This window comes from Callorhinchus milii, unplaced genomic scaffold, assembly GCF_018977255.1.
Source record: "Callorhinchus milii isolate IMCB2004 unplaced genomic scaffold, IMCB_Cmil_1.0 Scaffold7, whole genome shotgun sequence".
Taxonomy (NCBI): Eukaryota; Metazoa; Chordata; class Chondrichthyes; order Chimaeriformes; family Callorhinchidae; genus Callorhinchus; species Callorhinchus milii.
The window spans coordinates 25259829-25276718 of NW_024704748.1; the positions used below are offsets into that span (position 1 = coordinate 25259829).

Here is a 16890-nt window from a genome sequence, read left to right on the forward strand (position 1 = left end):
ACATGCCTTGCCACAATTTTCAAAATGTTTACTCAGACTTGACACCTCCAGGAGGAGTTTGCTTTGATTTGACACGTTCGAATCACGAAGACTGCAAATGTTCAATAAACATTCTGGCCAAACGTTCAGGATTCCCCCTTTTCAGAGCCAAACGTTGTGGTTAATCTTCGCTTCCCTTTTACTTTTGTTGTCGGTCGGTTTCTGTTGATGTTCAGGGATGTTTTGGTTTAAATTGTATTGTAGCAGTGGGTCCTGATACCTCACTGAGGGAAACCAAAGGAGTTACTGAGACCAGCACTGCAGAATTATAGGCTTAGATAACTTGAACCCTAAATTAAAATGACTCTAGTGAAAATCCCCAAGGTTACAGTGCAATGCCACAGGAAACAAGTTGCCTCGTATACTGCCGTGCGACTGCCAGGATGGTGGAAGGAGGATAATAATCCTTGCATTTGATATAGCGCCTTTTCACGTCTTCGAGACGTCTCGAGGCGCTTCACACAATAAATACACTGTAAAGTGAATTGACTATACTTTGTGGGCGAAATGTATGTCAAATTCACAATGAGGAATCCAGCCTCGACAGCTTCTGCTGCTCTTATGGTAACACTTTCATTTGAATTGATATAAAAAGCAAATGAAGGTTCTTCTTTTCCAATCTGCACCCTGAGGCATTTTTGGGGGTTATTTATATTTATACAGAATGTTCTCGGATAACCCAACATTTATCACCTGCCGTGCACTAAAATATCCTAAACAAAGTACCGACACTGTTCAATTTGTATTTGTTTGTAAAACGTACCAACATAACCAAACTATCAGACTTTGAGATAGAACACGAGCGAAGCAGAAAAACACAGGAAATGTAACTTTTAATCTGCTGATCCATATCTCTGTCATTAACCTCAAGATTGTGACAATTTTTTTTTAGGCGAAGAATGCAAACTTGGGTAGAATGGAAAGGATAAAAAGCTAGTTAATTATTTACACGTGCTTTGAAGTTGACTTATCAAAAGCTACGTCCCCAGGTAATGTAAGTTTCGAAGATTTTTATTAAAATTAGTTCAAATGGTTTGCTGTCGATTGGCTGAGATTGTCATTGAATACGGTCATTATAAGTAAAACATTTCAGAATAACGTTTAGGAGGGGTTTGCTCAGCAGGAGATAAGTGTCCAGATCCGGATGAGCTTTGCCTGAGAGGCAGGCGGAGGAGAACAGGGTGAAAACGGGAAGAGGTGAGATTTCATGCTCTACAACAACAAATTACACTTATATCGCGCCCTGTCACGAGGGAAGGACATTCCAAGCCGCAGCGCTCTAGATTTTTGCTCTTTACTGTGTATCCTTTCGGAGAGTCCAGATTTGGGCAAATGGTCGAGGTCCGTCTTAACTTTGAAGCTGGTTTGCCAGAATTCTTGAGAGAATTTTAAAGCCGGCTTAAGAATTAAGGCTGCACGAGTTTGCCAAGTTCTGGTGCTCTGAAATGTTATATAAATAGAATAAAACTAGACCCAGGTGGATTTTCTACCCCAAAATGTCTCTTATGTTGCTTTACTGGCTGGGGTCCTGCTCCGAGAGTGGGGGCGAGTGGGGGTGGGGTGGGGGGTTTGCGTGTTTGGCAGTTGAATGTCAGAATGGAATCAATCCTCTGTGGTCGCTCATCCCACGACTGTTCGTGGGACGGTGCTGGGCGCAAACTGACTGCCACGTTTCTCCCGCAAAATACGTTACAGTGGACTGTGTATTACAGTTCAGGGACCCTACATAACCCCTATATAAATGTAAATTGCTGTTACAAATTGCTGTTACAGTATATCCTGCGAAGCACTTTGAGACGCCTCGACGATACAGCCCTCTTATCAGACGCAAGGGTTGTTGTATTTATTATTGAATGTATAATAGATATGCACTGGCGGGCGGGGGGGGGGGGCGGTGGTGGGATTTGATGTAAAGAAAGTCCCGGTAACGAATTGCAAAGAAGGAGCTGCGTAACGGTACTAATCCTTGCCTTTGATGAAGAGCCTCACCGCGTCTTCGAGACGTCTCAGAGCGCTTCCGCCCACAAAAACTGTGTATTTTGTGGGCGAAACGCAAGTTTGCGCAAGTTGGCGTGTTCTGACCGTGTTGTCTGGAGGCAGTGAGCAGCTCGGCGGTTGTGTTCAGTGTTGGGTTGCGATTTGGGGGCTGACGGCTGATGGGACCGACGCAGTTCGGTGCACGGAATAAAGCTGAAAAGTTTCAAAGCTTTTACACTTGAACTTGGGAAGAAAGGAAGGAAGAACAGACAGATAGACAGGGAGAGAAAGAGAGGGGTGTGGTGGGGGAGCAGGGAGAGAGACAGAGCGGGAGGGAGGGAGGAAGTCGATGGTGATTTGCTCACTGTTTTGAGCGGTTCTCTGCCTCTGAATTGAAATGTTTTTCTTGGGGAGGAATGCAACAAACGAGCCAAAAACCTCACAGATCATTGCGGTTCCTGAACCTCTGCGTGTGCGCGTGCGTGTGCGCGCGCGTGGTTAAAACATGACCCATTTGTCAAGCGAAGACAAGTTGCAACCGCGAAAAAAAATGCGCAATTTTTCCAAATCACAGCATTTGACCTAATCGTATATTTTCCTGAGCAAAAAATAATAATAATGCCCATCCCTGCGAGAAAAAAAACATAAACCCTACAACCACCGGCTTCGCAAAGCACCGTCATTGTGACTCTGCCCTGTACCTGTTTGTAATGAACCTGATCGGATGGAGTGTGCGTTAATCCCGTGCCTTTCGCCCCATCAGTGTGTGAGCATCGATGGACCACGTTTGCAGCCACAGTGGATGACGGTAAAATGCAGCTGTGTTGAATGCGTACCAGCTGCTGCCTGAATGCCGTAACGTGGTCACAGCTCAGTAAAAAGCACAGACTTGTTCAGCTGTGAGACTGTGTGACGCCCTCACGAAGCTATCAGCCTTCTCTGCGCGCAGTTAACCAGCGCTCGTTAACAGTCAACTTTACCCAACCGGTGGTGGGGTGGTGGGGGGGGAAAAGCAGGAGCAAAAGGCAATGATCACAGGTAACAGACAAGCTCACTCACCTGAGCTTTTATTTTGCTGATCAATGCAGATGGTACAAATGTGCAAATCTCTCTGCTAGTTAGTACTGTACACCTATGTATACATATATGTGTGTGTGTGTGTATGTGTGTGTGTGATATAACATTACCGCCTGCTTTTGATATGTGAGTGTGTGGGGGGGGGGGGGGGGGGGGTGAATGCATTTCTAAGTCTAAAAGACAGATGTGGTGTTAAGTGATAAAAATTTGCAGACAGACGCACACAACGTCTATCAAGTCTTAAAGAAACGGTGATTTTGTTTGTTGGTGTTTAGATAATAGGGCAACTATCAACGACTATTTGGTTCACCCTGTGTGTGTGTGTGGTGCGTGTGTGTATGTGTGTGTGTGTGTGTGTGTGTGAGACGAGAATGAAATTCAAATCCAAGCCAAGCTACGTATTTCTCTCTCCTCCAAACTCTGATCCAGAAACACTGCAAAAAAAAACCTCTCTCTCTCTCTCTCTCTCCCTCCTTCTCTCTGCAAAGAGTTTTTCTGATGCATACTTGTACACTGATGCGTGCTGCTATGGTTAAATGTGTCACAATGTGTGTGTGTGTGTGCGTCTAAAACAAATCAGAAATATTCTGCGCTGAAAAGTGAGCTGTCTGTCACTTGGTGTTCCACTTCACTGAAGACCAGTCAGTCAGTCAGTCCCCTTCATCCTCTCCGCTCCCATTCTTTCAAGAATTTACAGGGCTCTCTCTCTCTCGCTCGCTTTCTCTCTCTCTCTCTCTCTCTCTCTCTCTCCCTTCAAGTCAGATACCTTCCTCGCACTGAACAACAACTCTTGCATTTGACACAGCGCCTCATCGCGTCTTCGAGACGTCTCAAAGCGCTTCGCAGAATATACCGTAGAGCGCAGCGACTGTATATTTTGTGGGCGAAACGCGGCGGCGGCCGATGGCGCCCGGGCAGCGTCCCCGCCAAACAGCCGTGGGTTGATTGACGCCACCAAATTATTATCGTTTCCTCGACGATTCCGAGGAGTCACACCCAAACGCGGTGTAGAACACTGTCGGGCTGAAGCGAATGTCGGCTGCTCCCAGGAGGTGGCTGATTGGGAGAGGGAAGAAGTTTGCAAAGGCCACCCGCAGAGCTAGAGGGAGAGAGGGAGGAAGGGATGAAGGGAGAGAGAGGCAAGGAAGGAAGGAAGGAAGGAAGGAAGGGGAGCTGGAGATAGATCTAGAGTCGTTGCTGGCTGGCTCCCTGTCAGCTGAGCCCTGCCTTCCCCGTGACAGCTGCTACCCTGACAGCCTCGCTATTGTTGGTATTGGGATTGCTTCATTGTTGGCCGGAGCACAGAGTTCCTCGCACAGGATTCAAATGTTAATCAAACTCATGCCAAAAAAAAAAAGCCACACAGTTTGGGAGCCTGATTTCCAATTGGCGGCAACAGCAGTGGTGTGTGTGTGTGCGTGTGCGCTCGCACAGTTTGTTTGGGTGTTTAAATGGGTGGGTGGGTGGTTGATCGGGTGGAGAGAAGGGATAATTGTGTTTTTTTTATATACATATGTATATATATATATACGTATATAAAAAAGGGCTCCAATTTCCAGTTTTCTGCGTTGCAAACTTCTTTGGCAAAGCCGTTGCTTAGTAGGGCTGCGGCATTTTGCATTTTAAATGAGCTCTATTCTTCTGAAATTTAATCGGATCCAGACATTCTAATGTAAATCAGCTTGTTATTCTATAGAGTGGCGGAGAGATAGTGGGGGTGGGGGACGGGGTGGGGGGGGGGGAGAGTTGGGGTCAGGAAATGTCACTGCTGAAGACAACACAAAAAGATCCTTAAAGGAGCTGTACGCCTTTTCATGTCATCTTTTCGCCCGCAAAGCACACAATTAGGTCAATTCACTGTACAGTATATTCTGTGAAGCACTTTGAGACGTCTCGAAGGGGTGATAAGTCACTATATCAAATGACAGGATTATTATTATCTTTTTTCATACACCCCTGATTTTTTTTCCGGAAGGTCACAGCTTATTTACGGTTTGAAAGTGAATCTTGCAATTGGATGGTTCGCTGTTTATCATGTTGGGAAGTGGTGGAGTTGAAAGTTGTTTTCGCGCGTAGCGCCGCTGAGTATTTATTTATGATGTAAAGTGCCACATCAGTACCATTTGGGTGACGTGCAGTCACTTATAAATTATTTAGGAGCTGGGCTGCAGGAACACAGAAGAGCGCTTTCTGTGATTTAAACACGTTTGAACTGTACTGATCATCCAACATACACTTAAGGTATGGTTTGTCCCCACTACAGTATTATGTAAGAAGTGGTCACATTAAAAGCTTCTGTAGAGAGCATCTAATGCCTTCGGTTCACATGGTTAAGTGAAGTAGGATAAACAGCCTGCAGGGTTCCTGAGTAGCACTTAAATACAATGATCCACCAGCCCAGGGACGGTCCATTTGCAGGGAGTGTGGGAGAATTCCGTTATAAATCATTTTACAAACTGTAAATGATTAGCATTTCATTGTTAACTGGTTGGCTTTTGTTGCAGCAGCAAACAGGAGACTTGGCAAGTTTCGCATCTCATCTTGTATGTCGGAATACGACGGTTAGGATCCCATGACATGAGTTGAAAAGAGAAGGCAGGTTCACCTGGCCAACAATCAATCCTCCAGATAAATTGATCATTCACTTCATGGCTGTTTGTCGGACCCTGTGTGAAAGTTAGCTGTCCTATTCACCTCGAAATGAACAATCACCAAACTTAACAGCAATTCGTTGCAAAGCATTTTGCGACATTTCAGCACTGTGTAGGTGCTATAATCAAATGGAAAGATTATTATTTATAGTTTGAATTTGGAAACTCATCAACCTCAATTTTTATTTTCAAGGGTATCTTTTTGTACGGAAGGGAAGAAGTCTGATTTGAGTCACGCCTTGAACCCTTTGGCTCGACCACTTTTGATCAAAATAATAGCTTGTGGTGCAGTGCCTTACTAAGGAGGAAGATACTGAAAGGTATGTTTAAAATTTGGAAACTTTCATTTAACTTTCTAAAGGCTTTGTTTACCAATGCCGCTACTATAAAATGCCACTGGTCATTTTTATCAATACGGCTATTATTGCGCATCACCTGTTCCATTGTGATAATATTCACGATGCTTATTTTGCCGATGAACAAAATGAACACGTTTAATCTTCCGAAAACAAAACTTGTGCCCGGTGTTTGCTTGGCGCAGTGTCTTTTGATCATCAGAATTCTGGCTATGCTATAAATACACACTTGCTCGAAAAACTATAGATGTTTTTTTTCACTCCGCCTCAGTGTTACGCACTTGTAAGCCAGGAATCAAATGCTTTCGATGTCAATTAAGTTGTCCTAAAAATGTGCTTTAATCTCCTCTGACCGCACTGCGCTAGGCTGCCACATCCACATTCTTGATTTGAAGAGAATGCAGAGGCACAGTTTAACCCCTGATTAGATGGTAGGGCCTTGTTTAATGGTTTTTAATCATTAAGGGACTATTGGCCATATAGTAAAAAAAAACGCACAAGAGACCAATTTGACCCTCAAGGCTCATTTATTAAAACATTTCAAATGACGGTGAGCGCGCATGGTGTTTTGAGGATTTCAGTACGTTGAGCTGCTGAGGCTTTGATAATTTCCAAGTTGTAAAGAGCAGACTTTACGTAAACCGCATGCTTTAATATCTGGTCATAAATAGACTTTGTAGAAACCGAATGATTGTGAGGCGGGGGTGATCGTTCCTGAAGTTTTCCTTCACTTTGAAACACAGGGAATAAAAAAAAAACTGCTGTGCTGATTGTTAGAACATCACCGTGCGGCTTTAGAAACTGTGGTGCAAAGTATTTTGGCTCCTTGTTTGTGAGGGGAGTCAGGGACCAGAGGGCAGTCAGAGAGATCTATGATGTGCCTTTGTGTTTGACCCTGGGCTGTGGGTGATTTTTACTTTGAGTAAAATTTGAATAAAAGGGGGAAGAATGTTTAATCCTTGCTGAAGGCATCTGGTGTGTGCGGTGTTTAAAAAAGTGTGTGTTTTTTATTGGTTTGATCAATTCTTGCTGACATATTCTGTAAATGAATAAAATTGGAAATATAGTATTTTTTTTTAAAAAAAGGTTTAATTGGATGATGTAGATGTGCTTTAATCTTTACACCAAATGTTTTTTTTGTCCATAGATTGACAGTCCGTCTCTGGGGCTGGTGGGTATTCAGCTCGCACACTGTGTTGCTTATAAAGACGTAATATTACAGTAATAAAGCTACTCAAATGCCATCATTAATGTCATTAACTCTCAGCCTACAGGAAAACTTCAAAAAAAGATTTCAATAAAAGTTAAACATTTAAAAGATTTTACGTTGTGACATTTTGCTGTAATATTTTTTTCCCTCCTATTTATCCAGTTGTTAACATTTATTTCTCTTTTCTTCCCTACACTCCTTCTTTGTTTATTTTAAACTTGCCATCATGTTATTTTGTTCTTCCAGTGATTCTACCTTTTTGTAAAACTTCTACCTGTTAACAGTTTCCGCTGAACTCTTTTTTTTTTCAGTTCAACTTTTGCTTCTCTTTTACACAAAGTGATTTTGTTTGAGGAGGTGCTATGTAAATGCAAGTTGTTGTTGTTGTCTTGTCTTGTGGGAACTCCCCCTGATGTAAGGAGTGATGAGGGGTAGTTTACATTTGCTGCGGCTAGATCTCGCAATGAAAATAAAACGTATTGCAGAGTTTTTGCCTCCCAAATTCACAGTCACTACATGTTACAGTTTATCCTGAGAATCCCTCCGAGACCTCCTCCCGACATGAAAGGCACTGGATCAAACGCGGGTGGGGGGGGGGGGGGGGCGGTTATTGTCAGGAATAGGAGTATTTCTATTGGTAAAACATGCCCTGGGTGAAGGATTGAGTGCTACGGGAAATAATGCTCAGGGAGGCTGTGAGTTTGAATGCCGGGGATGCTCTTTACAGATTTATTTGGATTAATGGTGGGAGTTGCTAGTGAGGTTGTCAAAGAGTTCTTTGTGTGACCTGGCGTTGTATTTGTGCCAGTAAAAATAAGAACCTAAAAGGCTAATGCAGTGGACCTTGGCAGCCAGCAGACAATCAGGCTGCTGCGCTATCTCCTTGGGAGGGTACATTGTTGAGAGAGGTTGGCTGAGGGTGAAAGAAACAAATTCAGATGGCATCATCTCTCAGAGTGCGAGATCTTACAATCGATCTTAAAAGCAAAAAGAATTGCATTTGATTTCTTGCTCCTTGTCAGCACGCGCTGGTTTCTGTCAGGATACAGTGATATCAGTCCTGATCATTAGATTGACTTGATGGTTGATTTATGGATGAGACTGAATGAAAAGACTGCAATTGCCAGGCAAGGGATTGACAACCTTAACCTACCTGTACAACTGCTAGCACCTCGATCAAACAAACAATGTTAATAATGATAATAATACAGTGCCTTATCACGTCTTCGAGATGCCTCGAAGAGCTTCACGGAATCTACTGTAAAGTGAATTGACTGTGTATTTGTGGGCGAATGTTGGTTCAAACTTGGTATTGGTACTCAGGAGTTTACATGGGGCCAGACGGATTGCAGCCTGGTTTGAAATGCACCGATACTAGTACCTTCGAAGAAGTTGTCAGCAGACACATTGATTTGTTTGCCGGAACTCTTGGGGTGGGAGCCTGTTTGCTCAATCATCCAGGAGAGTGGGTTGGAGAGAGGGGAAGGGGAGGGGTGGGTTGGAGCCTGTTTGTTCATTCATCCATCCAGGAGAAGTGCAAATTTCTCTTGTCGGAACTTGAATTGTTCTGTTAGCGGGCTGGAGGGTGGATCGTTGTTAGACAGCTGAGTTCTGGACGGTGCCTAGTACAAGTGTCTATACCAGGAACACCCACTGTGCAAAGACAGCAACAAATGCCAACTATTGTCTCCATTGAGAGCACAAGGTTCGGTTCGGTTGATTTCTCTGCTGGTGATACTTAACCGTCCGTTGCGGGTTTTATTCTGGGTAGGAATGCGCAAACCAGGTCTGGCTAGTCAGAAAAGATTTTAGGAGGGTGGGAAATAATGACCAGTGATGTGTTAATTAGGGCTGGGTTGCTGGAATACGGTTCTGACCTTGGCAACGTTGATGAGGAGAGAGAGAAAAGAGTCTGATCCCCTGTGTTAGAGGGATGAGGTGTAAAGAATGACTTGGGCTCTTCAGCCTTGAAAATAGATGTCTCAGAGGGGACATTATAAAGGGAAATGAGCTATTAAATAGAATTAGGGGACCCAATAACCATATAATATTAATTGGGTCACTTCAATCCACGACTGTTTGTGGGACGCTGCTGTTTGCAATTGGCTGCCGCATTTCGCCCACAAAATATACAGTCACTTCTTCACAGTATATTCTGTGAAGCGCTTTGAGACGCCTATAGAAGACGTGATAAGGCGCTATATCAAATGCAAGGATTATTATTATTATAAAACACGCACCTTCCAGAAAGGTCCCTGGAAAGTGATCCGGGGCCAGGATTGTTGATGCCAATTGTAGTGCCCGAACTGCGGCTGAGATCAGTTAGCTTGGCACAGGTCGAAAAGCAAATCTGCGATCTTCTGGTTCTGTCTAGTGTTGTGTTTACTTGGTATACAGCACTGTGCATATTTTGAACCTGTTTTAAATGTCACAGAAAGAGATTGCTGAGAATTCTTAATCATCTTCTGGGATGATCCCGGTGTGCAATTACAACAACAACAAGTGTCTGCAATCCTACACTATGCAAGGTTCAGGTGGTACGAGCGTGAGATAGACCATCAACATGAATGGGCCACAAACTAAGCAGTATTTCTAAGACTTTCACAAGGTCACGATTCAATTCCTATACTTTATGCGTGAAAACTTTCCAAGGTGCAGCCTATTTTTGGTGATTAAAACCGCAGCCTCTGGCATAACTGAATAATGGTTACTGTTAAGTTGCCAATAAAAAAGATCCACTAAGTTGCCAATAAAAAAAAAAGAGGTCTGTAGTAGAAAGCGCATGGAAAGACTGTTTATTTTTTGGGGGGTGATTTGCCGACCGCATTTTACGTCAGCACTTTGCTTTTTCTATTCAGAAAGAAACGGTGAGCGTTGGAACTTAATTTGTCTCCCTGCCCTCGCTCTGAATGAATTAACAGCTATAAAAATCAATTTCGGCTGAGAAACAGCTATTCATGACGGGCAACAATTCATTGCTTGTGTTGCGCGTTAGGTCATTCAAGGCTGCAATTCTGACAGCATTATGGAGATGTCCTAGAGGGTAAGAGGGGAACGGAAAAGATCCGATGGCCTGGGAGGATGGCAGCTGGTACCATGCAGGTTTCTGCAACAACACTTTGCTGTTATGGCAACCAGTCTTAACACAAGTGACAGGCAAGGTAATTGAAGAGAAAGGGTTTTTCTGTGGGAATGAGCAGGCAATAGCGGGTGCGGGATGACTCTCCTTCAAGCTGTGAGTCTGCGACTGAGGACAGCTCTTCAGTACTTAATAGGGCTTAAAGGTTCAGCAGAGTTGACATACTATCTTGGGAAGCCTTTGCCTATTGAATCAATGTGAGATGCCAGAAACCAGAATTCGCCTCTTCCAACGCAGGTCCAGTGATAATAATATTAAATCCTTGCATTTGATCATGTCTTCAAGACATCTCAAAGTCTCTCACAGGTAACGTGAAATGACTGTATATTTTGTGGGCGAAACGGGGCAGCCAACTTCGCACAGTCGTGCGAAATCCCACAAACAGTCGTGGATTGACTCTGATAACAGAGGAGCATCACCATAGCGTGGTACATTGATTAATGTGCTGTACACAGTGGCTTGGATAATTATGGTTCAGAAGCTATTTGATTCCGAATTCAGCTTGAATTAAAAACGTTCCGAATTTTTTTTTCCCCCCCCTTCCCCGAAATGCTGCTGATGAAACGCGAATAGCACCGAGAATTGTAGTGGCTCTGGGTTTGTGTTGCTCATTTATTGCGGGTAAAAGTAATTTCTTCTAAGAAAGCAACTTTCATAATCGTGATAATTGTAGTAATTATTCCCGAGAAGAGGCATTCTTAAAGCTACAATGCCCCCTTTTCAGTCACTGAAAGAGCTGTTATGACTTGCACGCAGCTTCCAGCTTTTGAGAGATGGTATCAGGAAGTCAAGCTGGTGGCTTTAGGGAGTCCAGGAGGCTTTGCCAAACCATCGCGACTGAGGCAGCCAAATTAATAGCCTGAGATAAAATACCTGTTTGTAATTCCACCTTCACATCAACAAGATGAGTAATAAGATAATGGCATAAAATCGTAGGGTTTACAGACTGTAACAAGTCCACATTGTGTCCTGCAAAAGTATATTTTTCCTATGTTACTATACCAGAATGCTGTTTTAGACTTGCACTCCTTTAACGTCATCAAGCACAAACATTGTAAGGTCCTGGCCAACAATTCCTCCCAGAGAAAATTGGTCATTTACTTTGTGGCTGTTTGTGGGACATCGCTGTGTGCAAATTGGTAGTCACGTTTGCCTACAAAAATACAGTCACTGCATTTTGCAGGATGTCATGTGAAGCGCTTTGAGACGTCCTCCCAATGAGAAAAAGTCCTATGTCAAATGTAAGGATTATTATTTTTGTTTCTTATTGCTTCTAAAACACAAAGGATTAAAGAGGACTTTTAGCATCTAATTCCTCCTTCCACTGTATTTGGTTTAACTCTGGAATAACAAATACAAAATGGTTTCCTGTTGGCTTCTGAAAGAAGGGAAATGTTTACTTTTACAGTCGGAATTCTTTTAGACCACTTCTATCAGATGCCATAGTTTGTTTATTTCCCTGTTGACTTTTCCTTTCAGAATTTCTCGCTCGCCTCCTCTCCAGAAGGCAATTTAACTCCTGTTCCTTCTAGCTGAGTTACGTTCGGGTTCTGTGAGCTCCAGCCTTGTCCATTATTCAGTCGTGAGGTTGGGATCTGTCTTCGATCACCTGGGACATTGCGAAGCCAGATCCTGACCTCACCCAACATCAAAAATACTTGGAGTCCTGTAACTCAGTGGTTCGAGACTGCCTTGCAAGCGAGAGACCTGGCAGGGCGAAATGTTGGGCAAGTTTCCTTACTCGACACACCTCTGTTTACCTAGCAGCAAGGAACCCGGTTGTTAGTCGATTGGTGGATCGCTTTTCCGGGGATAATAATAACAAAAATAATAATAAATTGGTCACTTCAATCCACGACTGTTTGTGGGACGCTGCTGTGTGCAATTGGCTGCCGCGTTTCGCCCACAAAATGTACAGTCAATTCACTTCACAGTATATTCTGTGAAGCGCTTTGAGACGTCTATAGAAGACGTGAAAAGGCGCTATATCAAATGCAAGGATTATTATTAATATTATAAAACACGCACCTTCCAGAAAGGTCCCTGGAATGTGATCCGGGGCCAGGATTGTTGATGCCAATTGTAGTGCCCGAACTGCGGCTGAGATCAGTTAGCTTGGCACAGGTCGAAAAGCAAATCTGCGATCTTCTGGTTCTGTCTAGTGTTGTGTTTACTTGGTATACAGCATATTTTGAACCTGTTTTAAATGTCACAGAAAGAGATTGCTGAGAATTCTTAGTCATCTTCTGGGATGATCCCGGTGTGCAATTCCAACAACAATAACTACTTTCATTTCTATAGCAACCCTTCACGTTGGGTAATCTCTCAGACCGCTTTAATTATTGCCACAACTCTATGAAATCCAAAGATTATTATTATTATTATTAAATACATTATTAATACCAGCGTGTGTAATTATGGTCACAACAAGTGCACAAATGTACCATTTGGAAATTTGTGTGAATTAAACCTACATTTAAACCCGACAATTTCACTTGTCCTTGATCGTTAATGGAAAAAGAATGTGTGTGGTGTTGACACAACACCATACAGCCTTCGCAATGTTGTCCAAAGCACATTTGTGTGACTCTGTGTTTCGAGTTGGATGACGACCACTATTTATTCTTGTCTTTCCTCCCCTTTTTTTTTTTTCCACGCTGAGCTCGTGTGCTGAGAGATGTAGGGTTTCTGCGCTGATGCAGTCTCTGGACTCGCTTGCCTGAAAGTTCGGCTTACCTAACTTTGGGAATTGTGGCATGTGTCTGCGGTTCAGTCGAGTGACGCAGAGAGTAAGGGATTTGTTGTGAAGCAGTTGTTTTGATGCTTACCAGTAAGAGAAAAATATTACCAGACAACTTCTTGTTTACACGAGTATTTTTCTTCATCCCGTGAATCTGACTCCAACGCGCTGAAATGAACTCCGTTCCCCTGAAATACAGGAGATTGCTGGGACTTGCTGATTATCTGACAAACTGCACCCATGCATATTGTTTGCCATCTGTGGGATAGGCCGTTGAAATCATTGGCTTCAAAGAGCTGAGTGAGTAAATTAAACATAAATAAAACCGAAGTCGCTGGGAATGTGCAGCAGGTCAGGCTGCCTGAGTTCAATTCCAGGCAGAGGGCGAAACCTTGGGCAAGTTTCCTTACTCCACACAGAGCCTAATAATAATCCCTCCAAAACCAAAAACAATAATAAATTGGTCATTTTCAATCCACGACTGTTTGTGGGACATTGCTGCGCGCAATTGGCTGCCGCGTTCGCCCACAAATATACGGTCAATTCACTTTACAGTATATTCTGTGAAGCGCTTCTGGACGTCTAGAAGATGTGAAAAGCGCTATACCAAATGCAAGGATTATTATCTATGGAGAGAAGAAAGTGAGTTAACATTTCAGGTTGACGACAATTCATCAGAACTGGGGTGTGAGTTTCGACAATGCTGCCTGACCTGCTGCGTGTTCCCAGCGACTTCTGTTTTTATTTCAGATTTCCAGCATCTTCAGTAACTTGTCTCTTGACTTAATTAAACCGTTCCATTGCGCAAACGTGTTTGGAAAATTCAGGGCTTTGAAGCTTGTGAATTTACAGCCAAGTTGCTGTTTACTTGTGTAACGACTTCAACTGTTGCTGATTTTATTTCAAAATTAATTTGTTTACATAACAGGGGGAGGAAGGGGGTTGTTTTTGTAAGCAAATTTCTGGGGGAATGGGGCGGAGGCTGATGTCTTTTGCTTCCGACGGACTCTCTGGAGTGTCTGAGACACGACCATGCCTGGTTACTTACAGACAGCAAGAGCTGCACTTAAAGACCATAATCGGCTGGACTTCCTGTTGATGCTGCCAATGTCGCCTTAAATGGAGCCCACTCTCTGGGTCTATTGCAGACTGAAGAAATGTTATCAGAAATTATAAGGACGACTCAATTTCGTTGTGCAAACACTTCAAGACCTGGGCGAAATGGGACCTTGATGGTGCAGATTTGATGCTGTGTCTGTTGTCTACATAAGCGATTCCGTGAAGTGTTTTGAGATTTTTTTTGATATAAAATAATAATAATTTGGTCGCTCGATCCACGACTGTTTGTGGGACACTGCTGTGCGCAATTGGCGTTTCGCCCACAAAATATACCAAGCCAGCTGCTTTACAGTATATTCTGTGAAGCGTTATTAGACGTCTCGAAGACGTGATAAGGTGCTATATCAAATGCAAGGATTATTATTTTTATTTTATACGGTGCAAGTTTTGTTTTGATAGCCACTCGGGTGAAGTACCTGGCATCCAGGAAAACATGTGGAACTGAATCCCAATTAGAGGAATTCCAGAGTTTTCCCACTCACTAGCCTTCACTCCGTAGCATGTGTCAGATGTACTGTGCATATTGATATAATAGGTTTGTACCATATGTAACCGATCTGAGCGGTAGTTAACAAAAAAATACAATTTAATTATGCCACAACTTGACGTAGTGCTTTATTACAGTGCAATGCTTCAAAGCGCTTCACACAATGTGATGCTTTGAAGCATAGTGTTCTGTGGGCAAACACAGCAGCTAATCTACCCAACAATGCCCCACAAACAGTAATGTGATATACGACCAATTAATTTGTGCTTTTGTTGTATTTGGATGAGGAATGGTTGGAGTTCAGCAAGCCGGGAGAACTCCCTGATCCTTCCAATGATACCGCGAGATATTTGAGCATCAATCTGAGCAAGTAGTCGGCACCTCAGTTTAACGTCTTAGCCAAAGGTCGGTGTCATTAACAACCGAGCAGTCCCTCATTAGTGCACTGGAGTGTCAGCCTGGGTTATGAGCTCAGATCTTGGTGAGGGATTGGAACCCATGACCCTCTGACCCAGAGGAGAGAGTGGTACCAGCTGGGGGCAAACTTAACATTAATCACATTTTCTCACAGGGAGTGAATCCTTGAATAGAGAGCGAGCGCAGATACTGTGTGGATTGCTGAATATCGAAATCCCTCTTCATCTTGTGATCTCGCCTTTCGCCTCCCTCTTCCCGTCCCTTGTTAAATATTTACGGCTCGGGGCAGCTAGATGTTGAATCAGCCCAGGCTTCAGTTTAGTTCTGGGCAGTGGTCGTTGAGAATTCGAAACTCTGGGGATTTCGGTACGAGAGTTTAAATCGCTGTACTGCACCTCAGGATGTGTGGTTGATCTTTCTCAATACTTGGCAACATGACGTGGGCCTACGTGGAGCAGTTATTATATATATATATATATATTTGTTCATTCCCTTTTTCAGTCCAGACACTGAGACAAATTGACTTGCAAACATCTCCAAGATCATTGTTCCTGTTCACACTCGGCTAACAAAGGGTGTGTGTAGCTGTTGCATGAGGCTGTTTCTTTGCTTCTTCCTCTGAATATGCAGATTGCCCAAGATCCGGCAGAACTGGGTCAGTTACAGCTCGGTATGTGAGTTCTGAGGCCAGGAGAAACTGGGATTCGGACTTGCTATCTGTCCTTTTGAATAAAATGCACAACGAGAGCCATATAAAAAAAAATGCAAACAATTGTATGTGAACAGATTTAACAATTTGAGTACAATGTTTAGAGCAACAACACTCGCATTAATATATCACTCCAGTACATAAATAATAATGTGGCCACTCAATCCACGACTGTTTGTGGGACGCTTCTGTGCACAATTGGCTGTCATTTTTCGCCCACAAACTACACTGTTGCTGCACTTTACAGTGTATCCTGTGAAGCGCTTTGAGACGTTTCGAAGACGTGATAAGACACTATATCAAATGCAAGGAATATATATATATATTATTATACAGTGCCCCTCACAAGGCAGAGGGATAGAGGAAGAGTGTTCCAGGGTGTAGTGTCTGAAAGCACAGCCACCGATGGTGGAACGGAGGGCACGAGGGACGAGCGCAAGAGGCTGGAGCCGGTCGATTGGAGGCACCAGGTAGTGGACTGGGGAGTAAGCAGGTCGGAGAGGTAGGGACGTGGCAGGTTGTTCCAGGACCTGAGCTTGAAAATGTTCCAACATAGTGACACCCTGCTTATGATTTGCACTTTACTGAGCAGCAATTAGCTCAGCCAACTAGAAAGAAAAACCTTTGTAGTCGCTTTGAAAGCATTATTTGGAAGGCAGGTGTCTGTTAACCTGTCAGTAATATATTAAACTCAGAAAGTACAGTAGCAGTTTAACCAATTGGCATTTACTGTTAATATCTTTAGAGGAACATTAACTCGGTTGTCCTCATGACCTTTTCTGATGGGAGGGGGGGTGGTGGAGAAAGCTCCCGTGTGACAAACGATTGCAGATTGCTATTACTTTGCGCTGTTTGCTGTTTCTCCCGAGTAGTCTGCAGATCCACTTCAGTACTCATTGCTACAGATGCTGGAGTTGCAGTGGAGGATTCCTGTTCTTGTACCGTTCCAGAACCTCCCAGAGTGACATT

At 43.5% G+C, this 16890-nt stretch overlaps 1 protein-coding gene across 1 annotated transcript in view; it reads left to right on the forward strand.

Annotated features, from left to right (window-relative positions):
• The first annotated feature begins 2984 nt into the window (after positions 1–2984).
• The window catches only part of LOC103185425 (fibroblast growth factor receptor 2), a 92544-nt gene continuing 78638 nt past the window's right edge, over positions 2985–16890 (forward strand). The window contains exons 1-2 of the mRNA XM_007903899.2: positions 2985–3054; positions 5938–6064. The gene's annotated coding sequence lies outside the window, so the exon portion shown is untranslated. The remainder of the gene's footprint in view (positions 3055–5937; positions 6065–16890) is intronic.